This window comes from Myotis myotis, unplaced genomic scaffold (assembly GCF_014108235.1).
Source record: "Myotis myotis isolate mMyoMyo1 unplaced genomic scaffold, mMyoMyo1.p scaffold_m19_p_3, whole genome shotgun sequence".
Taxonomy (NCBI): domain Eukaryota; kingdom Metazoa; phylum Chordata; class Mammalia; order Chiroptera; family Vespertilionidae; genus Myotis; species Myotis myotis.
In genome coordinates this window covers 7003732-7024901 of record NW_023416335.1, presented here as the reverse complement: position 1 = coordinate 7024901, position 21170 = coordinate 7003732, and the positions used below count along the sequence as shown (strand labels likewise).

The following is a 21170-nucleotide window of genomic DNA, read 5'->3' as shown; positions in this document are numbered from 1 at the left end:
GAAAACTGCATGCACTTCCTTCCTCCTGAGATCCTCTCAAATAATAGGAAGCGATGAGGAATCAATTGAGAATTCTGAGTTCTCTTGGGAAAAAATTTTAAACAACTGTCAAAGGGCTCTCAGAATGCATGTGGTCAACAAGCCACGTACATCAAAATCCCTGGAAATTGTCATGGTGTTTGAAAAAACAACTATCTTTGGCCACATATGGAAACATATATGGAACATATATGCATAGTTATTCTACATTTTCACTATTTAACCAACAGTAACATTTACAACATGCCAGGCTTTTCTACATTTCTTTAAAATCCCTATTTTAATCCTCACAATAACCCAATGAGATAGGTCCTTGATAGAGAAGGAAACTGAGGCACAAGGAGGTGAAATCACTGGTCCAACGTTACACAAAAGCAGCAAGACCAGGATTCAAACCCAGACTCTCTGTTCTTAAGCATTATGCAGTTCTTAAAAGTTTTCTGAAACAATCAGCCAATTAAGTGAGAAGAAAACTGTCTCTGCATGCAGAATCGGGAATTTTAAATGTTACCAATGTGGGCGACTTTCTCTCCCACAATGATGGTTTAATTTTCTCTCCCACAATGATGGTTTTATTTATTTATTTATTTTGGAGTCACCGGAGCACACAAAACTCTGGCAACCACCTGAAAAAGTGAGGCATCATTCAAAATAGTGGGCACACTTGTCTAAGGGAAGGACAAGGTGTGCCGGAGAACCAGGTCTGTCACACTACAATACCCATCTTCCTCACCGTTTGAACAGTTGGAGAGTGGAGTTTACAAGGCCCTCTCCTGAGATATACATGCCCCCTGGGACAGTGTGGTCTTGGTCTATGTCAGCTCTGCCTCAGCATACATGGTTTTAATTCAACCAATACTTGGCCAAGAACAATCTCCATTTTTATTGTGTGCTATAGAGGGAGAGAAGGAAATGTAGAACCAAACTGACTTTCAACACTGCTGTCCATTTCTTCCCTTCCTCACCCCTGAAAGATGGTTCCAGCCTCTGAACCTGATCCAGTCCTGGAGAGGTTAAACACAGTCAACACGGTGGCCAGTCCCACTCATGACTGGCACCGGCGTTCTTGTGCCCAAGTTCTTATTGTTCAGAGCCTGCATCTCCACCCAGATGACTTGCGTAGTGTTCTGGTTCCTCTGAGACCACGGCCATGCGCTGCTTTCTTCACTCTTGAGCAGCTAGGGTCCTCTGTCAGACCTGAGGAAGTATAGGTCGCTTCTTCCCGGGTCCCTCCTGCTGGTGGCTATACCCCTTGCTGTCAGTTTCCACTGTCTCCACCTAGCACTGGACAACCTCCCAAGCAACTGCCCATCCCTAGGAGGAACCTGTCTGGTTTCTAGATTCTGGCCCCTGTGTGTGTGGTCTGATGGGCCCCACTGCCCATCAAACTCTCAGTGCTTGCTTTTACCCCATGAGATTTTAGATATGCAGATGCCTGAATTTCATCTAGATTACTTAAAACAAACTTTCCAGAGTTATGTCCAGGATACTGGTATTTAAAAGAATTCTCCAGATAAGTCTCATTTGTACCCAGGGAGGACAGACACTACTTTATATCAATTTCTCACAAATTTCAGTGTGCATACACACAATTTGGGGATGCTGTTAAAATGTACTTGCTGGTTCAGTCAGTATGGGTAGGGCCTGAGAGTTTCAACTTCTGAGCAAGTTCCCAAGTGATGTCTTTGATGTTGATCCATAGGCCACTCTTTACGGTAAGGCTCAGTGGTTCTCAAAGTGTGGCCAAGAACCACCTGGGGACTTGTTAGAGATGCAAAATTCCAGGACCCTCCCCAAACTTACTAAGTCAGAAAGTGGGGGTGGGGCCCAGCAACCTAAGTATTGACAGTTTGAGTCCGACTGGCCTAGATGGCACTTCCCAATAGACATTCATGCAAGCCACATATATTATGTAAAATTTCTAGTTGTCAGTTTTTAAAAGGAAAAAAAAACCAGGTAAAATGAATTATAACAAAACTTTTTTAACCCTACGTGTCTGAAATATTATCATCATTTCAACATATACCAATATAAAAATTAATTTGGTAGTATACTTACTTTTTCCATAGTAAGTCTTCGCAGTCCAGTGTGTTTTTTACTCTTAAATGCTATCTCGGTTCTTATTGGCCACATGCTAAATGATCAATTGCCACATGAATCCACCATATTGGACAGCCAACTCCTACACTTTTAATGATAACAGCATGAACTTTGATTGAATGCCTGCTATGTATCAGCCATTACTTAGCCAAGCATCTTACGTGCATTATTTACATAAACACTACCACAACTCTGGGGATTGGTGCAGTTATTATCCCCACGGTACACAGAGGAGGGGTGGTGCCCAAACCCTATGTGGTGTTTCACCAATATAAGAAGCCCACTTTAATAGAAGCATTTCCCAATTATTTTAAATCTACTTATTTGTTAAAAAAAAAAAGAAGGTTAAAGAATACAAATCGAAGCATTAAGATGACTATAATTAGTACAACTGTTAAGACATCAATAGCTTATAAAAGGCATAGTAGGTGCATAAGTAGAAAAGTCCAAATTTATTATCCTCTAACCTTTTAAAATATGTGTAAGGTCCAACATGCACTTTACTGTGACATCAAATGTGGTGAGAAGTGCTATGGACAGGCTGGTTGGTCAATGGGACCTTGGGGAACAAAGGAGACCTTTGGTGAGTCCCGTGGCAGGATAAGATGTGTCCTAAATGGAAGCAGCTAGCAGGGTCATAATCTGTTCATTAGGTGCAGACTCTAATACAAAATGACTCCAACAATAAAATCATGCACCGCATAATGACATGTAGATCAACGATGGACCTCATATACAATGGTTGTCCCATAAGATGACAATGTAGCTGAAAATTTCCTATCGCCTAGTGATGTCACAGCCCTCGTAGCGTCATAGCCCCACGCCAATGTGTTTGTGGTGATGCTGGTGAGAACAAACCTCCCACCCTGCCAGTTATATAAAAGCTTAGCTCATACAGTCACGTACAGTACATGATATTTGATGATAATAATGAACGACTATGTTACTGGTTTATGTGTTTACTATACTATACTTTCATCGTTGTTTTAGAGTGTACTTTTTCTACTTATACACAAAACGGGCAGCATCCCACCTAGCAACTACAAAGGGGGCTGTAAGGGGTTGTGCACAATGGAAGGTTTTTATAAGAAGAGGGTGGGGCAAGGGAGCTATTGAAAAAAGAAATGATTGTTTTGGGGCCAGGACACCTTTCTTTGGGGGGGCAGAGGGGAAGGGTTTTTTATCATGCAGGTTGCCTCTTCTTTCCCTGAGGGATGGAGAGGGACCACAGTGACAGGTAACCTTCCTGGGGCGTGACCAGAAAATTACAGACCAGTTGATTAAGATTCCTTTTCTGGAAGAGGTTGAAATTGCAATTAGATCAGGTATTAATCTAGGTTTGTTATCATGGGCTTTTATCGGCAGTGATGCCGTTTCAGGGCCTGTGGATTTTCTTTAACACCGTCAAACGGTGTGGCATGTTACACAGGCAGCAGCCTCATACAGCTCCTGTGTTTACCGCATCTCTTGATAGCATCATTTTTTTCTGGTGATTGATATCATCTCAATTTGTTTTGCACAATAACCTGTTGTACAGGTTCGTAGCCTGGGAGCAAACAGCCTAGGTGATTAGGACTCTGTTCCATCTAGGTTTGTGTTAAGTGCTCTCTGTGATGGGGGAACAAGAACGAAAGCACCTAAAGAAGCGTTTCTCAGAACACATCTCCGTAAGATGGTAGTTAAATGCGAGGCAATGTATTGCTGTGGGAAACAGGCAATTTGGAATTTAAAAATAACAGCTGATTTGCTAGTCAAATAGTTCATCTTTATTAGCTCCCGTAACTTCCATTTTTTTCAAGGAAGGCTGATATTTAAATGCATTTTCTTTTTATTATAAACTACTATTAGGAGGAAAAAGTAAAAACAATTTAAAATTTTCTGTCTGAGGCTAGGCTTCCATTTTTTTTTGTCAGAATTACCATTTATCATTTTGACCAAGTAATGTAAATATCCTATTTCAAACTGACAGATAACTAAGACATATTAACCTATGACCATTTAAAATAAATGAATGGGAAAAAATGCATTATTCTACAGAGATTTTTAAAAACTCTGCTATATACATTTTTAAATAAAGTTAATCTTATTTTAAAATTTGATTAGATATTTCAAACTTAAATTGTCATTTTTTATATTTAAATATCTGCATACCTTTAATATGTGTATTATGTTGAAGGATTTCCTATTTTACCATAGTACTTGAAATAGCAGTCATATCTTCTTTTTAACATAGCATGCATCATCCTCAGTATTTTCTATAATCACTTTCAGTGTCTCTCTTTAATTGCAAGGAAAGAATTGGATTTGATCTGAGTGTCTAGTAACCAACCTTCATCCTATTAATTATAAACTATCTCCTGGTGGTTTTAATACTGGCCTAAGGTCATAGAATCTTTCATCTCTCCACAGAACTCATTGACTGCTAAGCATTGTCTTCGTTATGGGGACTGGGGAGTTGAAAGGACTCAGGGTTTCATCCACCCAGAATAAAGGTTTTTATAAAAATACCTCAGTGTTTCCTTTGTAGGAAGCAACTAACTTTCCTTCTTCTTAGGGGTGTAAAAGGCAGAATGAAGCAATGGAAACCAGGAGTTGGTCTGATGATGTATAGCATTTCCCTTCAGTCATACTATAAAGAGATCTCATCTCCAATGGCTATGGCTTGAATAGCCTCATAGTGTGAAAAAAAAAAAAAAGAAGAAGAAGAAGAAAGAAACTGTGAACCAATTCTATCTTTATTCTTGCTGCATCTGTGTGCTGTAAACCATTGGAAGCAAAGACCCTATATATTTTGCCCACTCTATTCTTGAAGTGCCTGGCATATAGTAGGTTAAAGAGTACTTCTCACAAATATTTGCAGAATGAATGCATGTATGCATGCACGCATGAATACAACTTCTAGATCTTAATTTATAAGTCTAGAAACAAAATAAAGGCCCTAGTTTGCTGGCCATTGTTGGTGACTCAATCTGGATTATGTCTCCGTTGGCCTTCGTGGGGAGAGCAGGGGGAATTGGTGTCTGTCTGCATCATGTCACTGAATGGTCCCCAGTCGCTGCCAACAGATAAGAAACGTCAACAGCTTAACCAAGTAGCTTTCAAAAATAGCATCCTTGATGAAACTGGAAATGTGGGTGCGTGCTAGAAACAAACCATTTGCCTTCCATCTGAAGAAAGTTCGGCTGACCACAGGTATACCTACCACAGAGATGGAACATTTGTTTTTAAGACCCATATGTAAATGAGCAAGAAAATATCAGATTGAAAGCCTTCCCTCTCCATAAGGAACAGAGGGAAGTGTGCTGAACAGAAATCTTATTTTCAAAGAATCTGGCAGATCATTTTGGGGGGGAAAAAAACAACAAAACTTGGGGATTATGGCTAGGCACTCTGTTTCTTTAAGATTCCAGTCAAGGTTTTTATTTGTTTGTTTTCAAGAGCGCTGGGCAGTTTTCCCCAACATTTAAATGAATATTTGCACCGTAAACCACGTTGTTGTGGGTTTCCTGGTTGGTGTCCTCCCCCACCCCCTCCCGGGTAGGGGATGGGGGGTGTGGCGATCCCGACTAGATTTTTTCTTCCCTTCGCGAGTCCACCGCGGCTGCTGCTAATGCTGAAAATAGCTCAAAGGCGCTCAGAACGGTAGCACCACCCAGCAGCTGCGATCCTTTCGCTCCCTTATGTGCCTTCTCTCTGGCCTTCTTCCCCCCTTCAGACACTTGGATTGGGACTTAATCTGAAATCTCTGGAGTTCAAGACCTTCTGAAAAGGGCTAAATAAACAATCTCTACATGTAAAGGCCACTGACTCCTACTTCCTCTGCGCAGAGCGACCGGGAGCCCGGCTGCCCGAGGTAAGGGGTTTTATTCTACAAGGATTTCATTGGTTCCTCGGACCTTTCTGGTGAATGCTTTCAAACAAATGATTGAGAGTGGAAATAAGCGGGGGGCTGCGAACGGTCTCCAGGTAAACAGGGTGTCCCCCGTTACAGCAGGAGCCTCTGTGCCTGGGGGTTTGGGGGGGGGTGAGGGGGAAGCGATTTTAAACTTTGCTTCACGCTCTCTGTCCCCCGCCTGTGCCTGCGCTGCCCAGACCTCCCCGCCCTGACCCCTCGCAGCAGCCCCCCTGGCAGGCACCACAGTGTCGGTTTGTTTGTTTTTTAAGGAAAAAGATGCAACCGCCCGAATAAAGAAAATCTATGAGTAATCGTTCCTGAGGGACAGGGAGCAAGCTCTCTTTTCTGCGGTTCTCCGGGCGATCGCCCTGCGCGCGCTCCTAGCTGGCCGTGGGGCGGTTGGCTGGGCGGTTTGCTGTTTGTGTCTTCCTGGCGCGGCTGGCTGACCCGCGGGGCCCGGAGGACTCCCTCCGCGGCTGGAAGTCTTGCCGGCAGGTTTCTCGCACGTGACGATCTCATTTTCTGGAGAGCTCCCCGCGCCTGCCCGCCACCCCTCCGCGCGCGCGCGCTCACCGTCCTGCCAAGTACTTTGATCTGTGGACTTTAACTTCAAACACGGCGTTCGCTTTGATTGTGGGTATTGACTGCGGTCGGTGAAAAGTCTTTTTGTTCCGTGCTTCGAAATCACTTCCTTGAGGTGATCTCTTGGGCTTTGGTTCTCCCTCTGCTACGTCTTGGGTTTTACTTGCCTGGAGACCCCTACCTGCAAGGAAAAGACTGTGTCTCCCGGGCCAGGCTCTCCCACCACTGAGACTGGGAGGAATCCTGCCCCCCTGGCCCCCTGCCCCCTGCCCCCCTGCCGGCAGCAAAGGACAGTGCAGAGCCCGGCTCTGTCAGCCCCCCACCCCACCCCCCAAACCCTCGATCGCCCGCTGCCTCAAAATCACCACGTGTCTCGAGGCCTAACTGTTGCCTTTTAGCATGAACACAGATATCCTTGGTATTTACTGATTCTCGTTTCCAAAACAGTCTATTGATATCGCAGATCACATGTCAAAAGAAAGCATGCATGTTAAACATAGGGTGATCTTCTGGGTAACTTAAAAAAAAATTAAAAAGAAAGAAAGAAGGGGGAATTTTTAAAAAGGAAAACTGGGGGGGGGGGGAACCCCTGGGTAGCCAAAAGCCTGTTATGCCAGTGAAACTTCTGCTGAATGAGGGATAAGGAATGAAAAAAATGTATTTCCCAAAATAGGCCATGTAGCACTTCCTAGCCATTCAATCAACTTTTAAGTGTTTTCTTTAAAGAAAGTTCGTGTGTGTATTACACTTGTTCCTTACCCTTTTCTTCCCTCCCCTCGCCCCCTCCCTCAAAGCAGAGAGAGGGAATTTTCAAAGTCCTCAGCCTGATACTCAGTCTGACTTTGCTGGCAAACTGTCCCCATCTGTTCTGTTGAAGGTTAGGGCTAGAAGGAGCCCAATGCCGTCCCGGGGCTGTTGAAGTCCCCGGCCAGGACTGGGGCTCCTGGGAGCTGGCACAGCGGGCTCCCCGCACTCTGCACCTTGCTGGGAGGGAAGGGAGCCAGTGGCCACAGGACAGGGTTTCAGAGGGGAGGAGCTGGGGAGAAGGCTATGGGAGCGGTACCTGGGGATCAGGTGAAATAGAGTCTCTAGAATGTGGACTAACAGTAAGAAAACTCAGAGATGTTCAGTCCAGTTTTTATTTCCAACATCTGGACATTTAATTGCTAACCCCTCACCCCCCACTTCAAATCTGCCTTCTAAGGAGCATACTAATGATCACATTTCTGTGATGCGTCAAAATTTTAAATCCTCCAGTTATTTTAAGCGTGTACTTCCCTGCCTTTGGGGGGCTAGTATGCCGCCCCCCCTTCCCCTTAGTGCTAGGGAGCTCTGATGTGGCATCGCTGAGTGCAAATGTCCTGTCACAGGCAACACAGGTTCAGGTGCAGGGTCCAATGGCACCAGGACGACATGGGCCAGGAAGGTGTCAGACGGCCATTCCATTCTCAGTGGTCAAGCCATTGTTCCCTGTGCTGCTGCTGTTGTTTTGTTCCTTTGTGTCTCTTCACCCCTTCATTTTCCTCTGAAACTGGATTGTTTGAACGTGAAACTCCAGGTGAAAGCTCGCCAAAGCCACCCCGAGTTTCACGCAGCTTCTACATGAAAGGATTCTACCCGGCCTTGCTCGAAACTTGGCCCATGTTTTGCCCAAAGTTTCGTGAATGTCAGCGAGGCTGGATTTGAAACCTAATCCTAAGCCAGGTGACTTCTAGGGACCTGGAGACTTCCCTGTCCGAGTGTAGAACCTGTCAAGCAAGGCCGTCCCTTATTTTCATGCCTCCCGCGGCACTGCATGGGTACACACGTTTTTTCTCCCCCCAAGAAACTCCCATTTGTTTTATGACATTTGAAAGCCAGGTTCAGTCCTAATATGAGTTTTTATAGCTGTGGTATTTAAGCATTGGCAACTCCGAGTCTGCATTTTAAATTCCTGCACAGCCTGAACCACAGTGGTGTGAACATGTTGGTATAATTCAGCTGAAGGAAGTCCCCGGAGAGTCCTGGAATGTCTTTCTTTGCTTAAATATACCTCTGTGCCCATGCGGAACAAACAGTAACATTTTGTCCTGGCCCGTCTGCTTGACAGTATGCTTTTTGTTCGCGCTCCAAAGGTGGTGTCAAATATATTGGTGGAAAAAAATAATAAACTTCCAACTAATTTTTTTTTTCGCCTGCTCAAGTGATATACTCCTAGGGAACATAGTAAGCCTTGAAAACTTCAGTACTATTATTTGTAATGTAGACTGAGACTAAAGGGGTACTCAGCAGAGTCAATTTCCATCAGAAAGGGGTGGTGACTTGGAGCTGATGTGTGTATTTGAATGGTCAGACAGGGCGAGGTTGTGAAGGTGTGTGTGTGCTGGTGGAGGTAGAGGCGGTGGAGAGGAAAGGCGATTTGTAAACTATGTTCAGCAAATCTGTCATGTCTAAAACAAAAATAATCAGGCCCAGGATCCAAAAGCATTCCTTTCTTCTGTTGATCATCTAAATTTGTGTTGGCTGAATGTTGCATTTTTGGGGGTATTTTTTTTTTATTGAGGACAGCAAAGATTACATTCTGATCATTAGGATTCCAGAAATGACAAATAACCTCCCATGAAAATATGACCTATTGGGAGACCCATGCAGTTGTAAATGAAGCTGCAAGAGCCAGTCTCAGAAAGATCACGGTGTCTATGCCCATTAGAGATGCGAAGCCCAGGAAATCATGAGTTGATGTGTCATGTTATTAGTCGGAGGGTTTCTGAACTCATTTGAAGAATTTTCATAAAAATAAATTTGTGACCTCGCTAAAGATTTAGTTGGACTGAATTTAGTGAGATTTAGAGATAGTTATTTATTACAAAATTAAATTATGAAATTTCATTTTGAAAATTTTGTAGTCAGATATTTGTTTCATAAACTAGACTATTAAAGATGCAGTTTGCATTTTAGCAGGTGATTTGCAAAATGACTGTCATTGATCCCATACTACGTAAAGCTTTTGAAAAGCTCACAGTAACAAAACTCGCGGGTCTTCCATGTAGGAGCTGCACTTTAACACTGACTCCACTATTCATTGCGTAGCATTTACCAACATATCTGATTTTTATATCCCCAAACTAGTGCAATGAGTAGAGGAGAGGAAGATGCTCAAATAGAGGTGCTAGAGAGAAACAGGAGAAAACAATCAGGACCATCTTGCAAGGGGGTTCACTAAACACATAAAGGTGGAAGGAGCTCAACATTTTGAAAACAACCATCGCCCTGGTTGGTTGGAAAGGAGAAAGGGTAAAATTCCAGGTGGCAAATAAACACCAAACTTGTGCATATGCAAACTTGCTTTAAATCAAAATGTGATCTTTGTTCAAGAATGACCACACTGGTCATTTGAGAATGCAAAAATCAGCCTCTGACGCATCTTCTCTTGTGCTTAATTTACTGTCAGAAAATGGAGTCCATGTAACACTTAACCATTCCACAAGGATATATATTTTTTTAAATATATTTTTATTGATTTCAGAGAGGAAGAGAGAGGGAGATAGAAACATCAATGATGGGAGAGAATCATGGATCAGTTGCCTCCTGCACGGCCCCCACTGGGGATCGAGCCTGCAACCCGGGCATGTGCCCTTCACTGGGATCGACCCCAGAACTCTTCAGTCCGCAGGCTGACGCTCTATCCACTAAGCCAAACCACAAGGATATATTATTAAAACTTAAATGTAAAGATGCATGGCATTTGTGTTCCTAAAAGAAAAAAAAATTAGTTTCTGTCTGATCAGACCATGATGTCACAAAACAAAGTCCTCCCCTGATAGACCAAAGAAGATTATTTGCCTGAGACAGATAAACAGTCGTTTCCAGGAAAGTCATCATTCTCCACCCAAACTTTTATGTGTTACTTGGATGTTATCATTTTCTCTGAAATAATGCTTTCATCATTACAGTGCCAAAACACCTCAAGGATCCCAAAGCATTCTCTCAGCTACCCAAGGTGGACCGTCAAAAAGATGTGGGCATTTCTTGTAGGTTTATACGTAGACAGTGTTGTCAGGACACAGGTCCCCTTAAAGCCTCTCTCATCCTGAGCTTCATCATGGAGTAGGAGACCCTGGTGACCCTCTGAACCACTCTGATCCCCAGGGGACAGTGCAGCCCACTGGGGCTTGAGTTAAAGTAGAGAACGAAGAAGGCAACTCCTCTTACCTCTGTCCTTGGGCTGAGGCCTCCCTGCAGCTCTTGCTCTAACTTTCTTTTTTTCTCATGGCATTATTATCCCTCTTTTCTGTTATTTCCACTTCTCTCTCTTTTTTTAAATAAAGATTTTTTATTGATTTTTAGAGAGAGAGGAAGGGAGGAAGGGAGAGGGGGAGAGAAACATTGCAACCCAGGCATGTGCCCTGACCAGGAATTGAACGGCAACTTCTCAGTGCAAGGGAGGACACCCACAAACAGCCACACCAGCCAGGGCTCTGCTTCTCTTATTCTGGCGAGAACACAGTCTTCCCCTGCAGACTTCACCATCCTTGAATTGTTGGAGGAGGAAAAAGCCCAAGGTCTCTAGCTCTGTGGGCTGCCAGTTTCACACACATGGCAAAGTTCGCCCATGGGCCCCTGAGTTAGAAGAACATTCTCTTGTGTCTCACAGATAGAGTTTGTGTTTAGTAACTGTTGAATAATTCATATCAGAATAAAAATAAAATGGGCATGAGGGCAGCCCTTTAGGTCAGTTTTTGCCTAATATCTTTCTTCTGTTCCAAGATCCTATCCAGAACACCAGAATATAGCCCTGGCTGGCATTGCTCAGTGCATAGAGCCTCAGCCTGTTTGATTCCCAGTCAAGGGCATGTACCTGGGTTGCAGGTTCGATGCCTGGCTCTGGTTGGAGCATGTGTGGGAGGCAACCAATCGATGTGTCTCTCTCACATCGATGTTTCTCTCTCTCCTCCCCCCCCCCCTTCCTCTTTCCCTCTACTCTCTCTACAAAATCAATGGGAAAAATATCCTTGGGTGAGGATTACCAAAAAAAGGAAAGAATCAACCAATGAATGTATAAATAAGTGGAACAACAAATCATTCTCTCTCTCTCTCTCTCTCTCTCTCTCTCTCTCTCTCTCTTCTCATCAATAATTTTTTTTTTTTTAAAAGGACACTGTATTACATTTAGTCATCATGTTTTCTTAGACTCCTCTTGGCCATGACAGTTTATCAGCCTTTCCTTGTTTTTGTTGGCCTTGATAGTTTTTAGGAGTACTGGTCAGGTATTTCATAGAACATCTTTGTATTAGAATTTGTCTGTTTTCTCATGATTAGAGCAGGGTTATGGGTCTTGGGGAGGACGACATTCTCAGTATCTCACATCAAGGATACATACCATCAACATGAGGTAGCACTGTAGATGCTGACCTTGATTACCTGTCTGAGGGAACATTGGTCATGTTTATCCACTGGAATGTTTCTCTTTCTCCCCTTTTCCAAACTGCACTCTTTGAGAAGTAACTTTGTGCAGCCCACACTGACAGAGTAGAATTATGCTCCTCCCCCTGGTAGAGCATCTACATAAATTATTTGAAATTTTTCTGTGTGGGAGATTTGTCTTCCCAATTTACTTAAGTTCAATCATCCTATCTAATGAAAGGGTAATATGCAAATTAACCATCATTCCATCACAAAGATGGCTGCGACCATAGCCACAAGATGGCTGTGCCCAGTCCCCTCAGCCTTGCTGGAGTCCCCCAGTCCTGGGGGGTGGGGCGGCTGCTGAGAGCGGGCAGCATGAGCAGCCTGGCAGGACGCTTGCGTCATCACCATGGCAACGAGGCAAGCCTCCCACCCCAGCTGTGGAGGGCCTCTGGGCAGCATGCTTCCTGCCCTGGCCATGGAGTGCCTCTGGGCAGTCTGCGTGCATGTGCAGAGCAGCCAGGGCAGGACACGGAGAGACTCTGGGCTGCAGAGAGCCTCTGGGCAGCAGGCGGGGAGCAGCCAGGCCCTGCAGAGAGCAGAGAACCATGGGCAGTGGGCCTAAGCCATCAGGGCTCCTGGATAGGAGAGGGCTCCCCTGAGGGCTCCCAGATTGGAGAGGGTGCAGGTTGGGCTGAGGGACCCACCCCCTGTGCACGAATTTTGTGCATTGGGCCTCTAGTTTACTTATAACAGAATGAATGCATAGATATTTATTTTATGCTTTAGATTATAATTCAATACAACTTTTCTTATTTTGTTGCTCAAATTTTTCCACCTTTGGCTATTGGCAGCTTTTGCTTGGCTCCTATGTCCCTTTGACATATTCCTGTCATTGTGAGTTTTTCTTTTCCTTACCTGGTATCACAAGATACCCAGGCTCATTTTGTATATTTCCTGCCTCAGTCCTAGAATCAATCATCTCTTCAAGAAGCCCTGGTTTCTTTTATTGAAGAATGGTATTACAAACCAAGACCAGGGCATCCATTTTAATTTCTGAATATGACCTTATCAGCCACCTATTTTTTTAAGAAAATTTTCATTTTGTTTATGAGTTTTCAGTTTGTAGCTGGAAATACCTTGATGTATAAAAAGATAATCTTTCCTGCTTTTTCAGATTAATAGGCTACATGTGACCCTTGAATACTCCCCTGTCCATCCTTTCGAAACAAATTCAATTAAATATGATCATCTCTGTTTGTCATTGTTAATTTTGGTAGGAGATTCATAGTCTTAGATGTGGTCCTCAAAGGTCTTAAATGAAGTCTTCAAATGTTTCTTCCTTAAATAAATGTAAGGACATCATGCATTATTTACAATTTGATCGATCAAGACTATTAAATGAATATGGGATTCTGTTACCAAGCCTTCCACTTACTCTGTGCAAAGAACTGTGCCACAGACAGATGAACAGTTTGGTGAGACAGTCAGATAATAACAGTTGATAGGAGAAGATGGATGATATAGAGGTCTGCAGTGCTGTCAGACCACAGAGCTGGGGTTGAAAGTCAGGTATCTATAATGCTTAAAAATCAGAGATGTTATCACAGATAGAAAAACTGTATTTGAATTGGACTTTGGGTCAGATAAGAGGGTATTCAAATGTAAGAAGGTGATTGTGACTAAAGACTCAGGAAAAAGACAGCTCAGGCCCTAACCGGTTTGGCTCAGTGAATAGAGCGTCAGCCTGCAGACTGAAAGGTCCCAGGTTCGATTCCGGCCAAGGGCATGTACCTTGGTTACGGGCACATGCCCAGTAGGAGGTGTGCAAGAGGCAGCTGATCGATGTTTCTCCCCCATCGATGTTTCTAACTCTCTATTCCTCTCCCTTCCTCTCTGTAAAAAATCAATAAAATATATTAAAAAAAAAAAAAGACAGCTCAGTACCCAAAGAATATCCAGAAGTCTGGTATAGCAAAAACTTAGGTCTGATGGGAGTGCCCCTGGAAAGGGGTATTGGGTTGGCATTCATTTATTGAGAAGAAAATTATCATAATTGTGTACATATGTTAGTGTTATTGCTGATCAACATTCAAAATGATTAGAAGTGAAACACCGGACAGCCCTTCAAGTAGATGTAGCTAAAAAGACAGGGACAAAGATAAGAATAGTAAAAATGAGAGGAGATCAGCTGGTGTGGAGGGAGCATCAGGCATCAGGACTATTCGGTACTTCCTCTAACTAGACTTTGTCCTAGAAACTAAAACTCTACCTGCAAAATAATTGCACCTGTAATTTTATTTAATATTCAGTATTATCAGAGATAGTAAGTTGTGTTTTTATTGTTTCACCAAATACATAGCTGTGTCATATTCAACAACTACTTTGATTTCCTTAATTATCTATTTTAATGTAGGGTGGTATTACTATTAATATGGGGTTGGTCATGCAGGTATTATATACCCATTGTACAGGTGAGGACAGTGACACCCAGATAAATTGCTGCATCATCCACATTATCTCCCTAGTAAATAGCAAATGGTAGTTTGACACTCTTGTCCAGATCTTTCAAAGTGTGCCATTCCACCCAGTTATAAAATACAAAAGTATAAAACAGTTTAGAAACAATAGCCAAAGCATAACAAGAAAACTATTGGTCCAAGCAATAAAGGAGATATTTTCTAGTCATAGCAAGTTTTAATTTTCTATACTTCACTAAGTGGAAAACATAAGCAAAAGGGAGCTGAGGATTACAGAGAAAGACAGGAATGTGCCAATGGAATTAATGAACCAAAATTTAGGAGTTGGCTGATTGAAACAAAAGATGCAGGACAGTAAAAAGAATGAGGTTAGTAACTTGATACAGCGTAAATAAAATAGTGTACTCGCTTATGAAAGGTCAGTTCAATATTAAAAAGGATAGAATAGAAATATTAATCTCTTGTCCTAAAGACAAAATTGGGCCTGAAAAAAGGAACTGAATTTAGTTCAATGGAAAAATACATGTACGATGTGTTTTCAAAGCATCATATTTTGATTACTTTAAGTATTGCATTTCCTGGTCCAAGTACAACTTTGAATTGGTTTAATTCTAGTAGAGCTGTTGCTCTTGACATGTATTCAGCTCAGTGGTACTTGGTTCAAGTTTGCAAACCTAAGAAATTTGGTTGGTTTTGAATTTAGCTCCAAGTAGCATGCAGAAATTTTGTTTTTGTTTGAACTGACTGTTTAAATATTTTAAAACTATGCAGCACTCAACTTTTAAGACAAATTCTTAATGTTAAAGACATCCATGAGTGTTGAAAAGAGTTAAGAATGGGAAACTATGAAAAACAAATATGGCCACCTACCCTTGAAGTTTGATTGGAAACCACACCCAGCAGAGCTAATTGCTGGGAAGTATGGCCCAGTCTGGTTGACCTTCAAGTACACATCTATAAATAGACCACAACAGTGAGCTTGAAGGATTCACAGGGGAGTGGTGGGATAAAGAAGGGAATTTTGTGCTAATGCAAGAAGGGTGTTAAATGTCAAAGGTCTAGGCCTCATTCTGAAGTAGGAAGTGGTCATTGTCCCTGACTTAGGGCAGTAACATGATAACTTTGGGAAGAAGTAAATAGCTTTATCACCTCTTAGTGGTGGCGTATAAATAACAACTCAAATTGTTGACCATAAAAATCTTTTTATAATTTGAAATATAAGTTATTTTACATTTTTATCTAACTTAGTTAAATATAAAATTATAAATCATTTTATTTTATTAATTTGTTTAAAAAATGTTTTTATAATTTGAAATGTTTCTATATGACATATAAGCAATTGTTTACAAAGTGTTTAAAATAAAAAATTAATAGTTTACTATTACTATTTCTGACAAAATTAAATCATTAAAATTTACTTTTTATATCAAACATTATTTTCTTTCAAGGCAGAATAAAACCAAAATAAAATACAAACAAGTTTTAAATTTTATATTACTACCACAGAAGATGTAGTTTATGATTAAAAAAAAAAAAAAAAACTCTTAAAAACCAGGTAAAAGAATAAAAATCTGAGTGAAATGGAAAATTCAGTTAGAGGCAAGTTTTGTAGAAAGAATAATGTTTCCTTTTTGGGAAAAAGACATTTTAAGATGGCTATTGGTCTTCAACACAAAATATATTTCATTTTAATTTGTGTTTGAGCAACTTTACTTTTAAAATAATGAGTGCATTTCATGTCCCAAAATTCATTTAGAATTGGCACTTGGGTTTTCTTTGTCTCATGTGTGAGAACCACAGCTTGTGTAAAAACTTGTATAAACTTGTCTGGAAACAAAGTGATAATTTTTATGCTAATGTGAGAAAACTTGATTGCAGTTAGATTTTTATCCACCTTATCTATTTTGGAAATTAAAATTAAACAAAAAACACAGAGCATTAAAAATCATGTGTGCACCTCATAGTTTTATACATTCACATACATCCTTTTTCTAATCAATATTCTGAATGACTAAATGAGAGCATAGGTGTAAAAACACTTGGCAGAAGACCATATGGTGTAGCTGGTACATTTAACACTTGGCTGTGCTTATTAAGAAGAATGATCTACATGTAATAAATCAGGAAGGAAGGAAAGTAGAGTTTCCCAGTAAAATCAAATAGTGTTTTTAATGAAAAGAGATAATGACTTTTAATGCCTTAACCAATTTAATTATCAAATGAAATATTGTCAAAAGGATCTTTTACTGCTCCTCCAATCACTTATTGCTTCCTTTCACCATTAAATATGAATCATATGGGCTCAAAGTTTAAGACTTTACACTCTAACACTTGGACTATAGACCAATCTAAATGTGAAAAACATTGATGAAATCTCAAACAACCTTCCAAGAAAAAAACTCACAAGCAAACAAGGAATTGCTTTAACCTTAAAAAAAATAAATAAGTAAATGAATAAAATAAAAATAAAGAAATTAAAAACCTATGTCATAGAAGTGCACAGAAATATATGGACTAAAAAATAAGAAATTCAGATAATGGTTGCCTCTGGAGGCAGGGAGCATATTTCAATGAGAGAGGTAGACAACAGGCTTTAATTGAGTCCATGATGTCTTATGTTTTAAGGTGAGTGATGGGCACATGGATGTTAGTTATATTATTCGTTTCATCTTTTGAACATCTGAGTAAAGACCTGCATCGAAAAGTCTTTTTCCTCTATCTCCCATGCCCTAAATCTAAGATGCGTTCTATACACAGAATAAGTTTATCAGATGCTAACAATATTAATTATTTTTACTTAAAACAGCCCAGATTTTCTGAAAATTTACAAATAGAAAATAATACAGCTGTTATCGTGTTTGACTTAGATTTCTATATTTTTGGTTAGGGCCCAAAACTTCTATAAGTGGTGAACTAGGAAAGAAAATGAATTTTTTTCTTTAGCAGACAAATATCTTTTATAAACCGCCATTGAAGATCATTTCTATAGGATGTATCATTCCACAAGGCATTGTTGCATACAATTCATAGCACCTACCTAATGTGATACTTACTCTTTAAATTATTCGATAATTTGTCATTATGCTTTATGAGAATTTGTAATGGAGTTTGAATCCAGTGGTGAATAAGCCTGTCGTATCTTCCTGTTTGAAGATGCTCTGTACAGTAAGTGTTTGGAAAGTGGTTTCATAGAGGCAATACTCTATAGGACCCTGAAAACATGATACTATGCCAAATGAGGACTGCTTATATTCAATACTTAGTAGTGCTCCTCCTGAAATTTAATTTATTCAAAAGATTTACATACACACAACTGTTACTTAATTTTTACACTTAACACCTCTTTGATGTGGGGACGTGGGGAAACCTCATGCTTTTTCATTACCGTTTGGCAAGAATCAATGCTTAAGTTTGAGAATTTTTATTTTGATGTGTTCTATTTGTGCTACACTTGATATGCCAAAATGGAAACGCTGGAAGACATCACTATCTTGTTAAGAGTTGACAAATGATGGGTAATACCGAATGACTTTTTTCTGTTGTTGTTGTTGTTGTTTTATTACAAGTAATTTTACATGTAGTCTGAAAGTTCAGCATAAGCAAGAAGTTCATAATTTTATATCATACAATTCAAAGAAAAGAGATTTTTCTATATTTCTTGGTAAAGACCATGAAAGTATATAAAATTATATAAATGGGACACTAACACATTGGGAGAAATTGTGAAGTTCTAATAACACAAAGAATAACTTTGAATTTCCTCATGTCATCATTACTAAAGCTGAGAAAGCAAATATTACATAACCAGCCCACAGTACTGTTTGGAAGCAAATGTGAGAAGGCCTTCCGATCAGGCCCCACTGATTCCCTGGCCTTCCTTAGAATTTCTTCTCCTTTGCCTTCTGTCATGCAGCCATTTTCCTCCAATCTCTGATTACTCCTGAATTCCACTTACAGGTGCCTTTCTTTGCTTGACTTTAGTGCTATTCCCTTGGGTTCTGTCCCTCTTATTTAATCTCCCCAGAGTTTTCTCTTGACAATAATCCCCAAATCTATGTCTGTATCCCTGATCTCTCAGGAGTTTCAGACACATTTCCAAGTAACTGGTAAACAGCTCATTTGAATGTGTGCCACATACCTCAGACTCAATAGGTCTAAAACTCATCTTCCAACTCCCAAGCTGCTCTTCTTTCCCAGGGCTATATCTTAATAACTGTGCCACCCAGTTATTCGGGATTAGAATTTTGAGTATTCAAATTGTAGACATACCCACGTAGTCACTACTCATTGATTCTACCTGCCCACATATCTTTAATATCCATCACTGGCCTAGCTAAATGGCTGTTGCAACCTTCTTGATTCGGATTTCTCAATAGTGTCCTGACCACTATTTATGTTCATTCTCTCTGCCATCCAATTTCATCCCTTGAGGCCAGAATTATTTTACCAAAACAAACAGGCTTTGCATGTGGCCTTCCCATCTCCCAAACTCCATATACTACAGCGACTACATTCACTTGGCTTTCTCTTCAGAACCTAGAAAGAGGACCATGCCAACCAAAGGAAGTAAGTTCAGTTCACGCTTTAAGCATAAATAGCCCTGTGTTTTTCCACATAAAAGGCAGAGGTGGCAAGTGTTCCAGATTCAATAATAAAGAAAGGGTGGGGCTCGTTGTACCAGGCATAGAATAGAGATCCAATGTCATCCTGGTACTTACCTCAAAGAGCCCTTTTCCTCATACTCTCTGCCTGTTTCACTGCCATTGTGTACTGATAGGATGGTTGTAGACAAATGCTAAATGATAAATGTTTTGTTATCATGTCAGCATGCAGAGTTTTAAACCACCAACTCCACACGATGCATATGTGATAGTGAAAGGAGTCTTTAAGAAATCAATGACTGAAGTTACATAAAATTAGATCCTTATGACAAGATTTCATTCAATGAATATGAAATTGCTTCAGACATTAAAAGTCATTATCCTGTGGACACTCAAAACAGTATTTGGTCTTACTATTAAAGTCTTAATTTCCTTCCTTTCTAATTTATAGGTAAGATCATTTGCCTTAAATATAAGCACAGCCAAGTGGTAAGTGTACCAACCTATCATGTGCAGTAAAAATACAGAACAAGGTATGGAATCACAGCATAAAGGTCCCATTCATTGAATTACAGTATTACTATAATTAAAGTAAATGTAATTTTATCTGATATGAAGGAGGAGATTCTAAATACCAATCCTCAGGATCTTTTAACATTTATGGCATCCTTGATCTTCAGGTCATTTAATCAGTAATCATTTGTTGAGTCTGCTCCGTGCTGTGGCCTGACCTCTGGGCGGTCAGTCACCGGGGACCACTAGTCTTTCCCCCCTCACGGAGCTTATAGTGCAGTGAGAGACAGTTACTGAAAGGTAGTTGCCTGAGTAGCCACATAATTAAACTTGCAATTCGAGCTATGATAGAAAGATGCAGGAGGGGATGAGCAGAGCCTACAATTTTGAGAACCAAAGGTCAATGACAACACAACTTCAAGTGAAGAACTTGGAGTGGGAATGGGAGGAGGCATTGCACTACACTGAGAATGACAGCCCCTTTGGTCAGTAGCTGAGTGTGAAAAATAAAGAGATATGGCCAGAACTTCTCCAAAAACAGATACACCAGTTATCACCATGAGCAGCCACTCCCTAAATACAAGTGAACTTATGTAATGGCCTTTGTCTCTTGGGGAAAGTATCTTTAGAACGACAGCTAGCTATACTAGTATATATATAAATTCCCCATGGATTATAGAGATAGTGTTGTATTTGCACCTATCTAAATATTGAAGGAGTTTGATTTCTGAAAGATGTACGAAAGATGAATGTGACTCTGAGAAAACTTTATTTGAGCTTTGAGTAAGGGTTTTCAAGATAAACATCCAGGAGACATCTAACAGAGGGATATTGAAGGAAAGTTTCTCAATGAATAAAGACCTTACTGATTGCGGAGTATTTTGACATATGTTCAGGTGTTTGCTCTGAAGCATGCAAGGAGTTAAAGGTAAAAGAAAATGTTTAAAGTTTCCTTCCTCACTTTGAACTACAGTTCAAAGAAATACCTAATTTTGATGTAAAAGATATATTTATTTTATCAACCAACGCAAATGTGTATGTGTATGTTTCTGTGTGTGTGTGTGTGTGTGTGTGTGTGTGTGTGTGTGTGTGTAAATTAAACTTTGTGGTTGGGGTTATATCTGTTAATTTTTATTATCTTACTTGAGATAGCAATAATTTAAAAAATATATTTTCTGCTTTAATAGTATGATAACTTCTTCAGAGTAGGGTTGGCAACGATTTTTTCTTCTGCTCCTTATACTCATTCACATTTTTGAAATCAGCAACAAGATTGATTTTAAGGATAGCAATGTTTCCAAATAAAAATGTCTGCTGCAACTAAAAAGAGAGAGATGTTGGTTTTGATGCGTTACACTTTTTTATTTTTCTGGATATGTCCATGGCAATTTATGAATTATCATTTAGAGCTCAAGAGTTTCTGCACCACCGGCCTTATTGTGTAAACCAGGGGTCCTCAAACTTTTTAAACAGGGGGCCAGTTCACTGTCCCTCAGACCGTTGGAGGGCCGGGCTATAGTTTAAAAAAAAAAACTATGAACAAATTCCTATGCAAACAGCGGCGGCAAAAACACC

General features: G+C 40.5%; 1 protein-coding gene across 7 annotated transcripts in view; it reads left to right on the top strand.

Moving 5' to 3' along the window:
- SORBS2 (sorbin and SH3 domain containing 2) overlaps positions 1-21170 on the top strand; it is a 197640-nt gene that overhangs the window by 25901 nt on the left and 150569 nt on the right. For 4 of the 7 annotated variants that reach the window (XM_036298344.1, XM_036298345.1, XM_036298343.1 and 1 more), the window contains exon 2: positions 5855-5992. The gene's annotated coding sequence lies outside the window, so the exon portion shown is untranslated. Of the gene's footprint in view, positions 1-5616; positions 5993-21170 lie in introns of those variants that run through there. The other 3 variants (XM_036298339.1, XM_036298341.1, XM_036298340.1) reach the window with 3 other exon arrangements.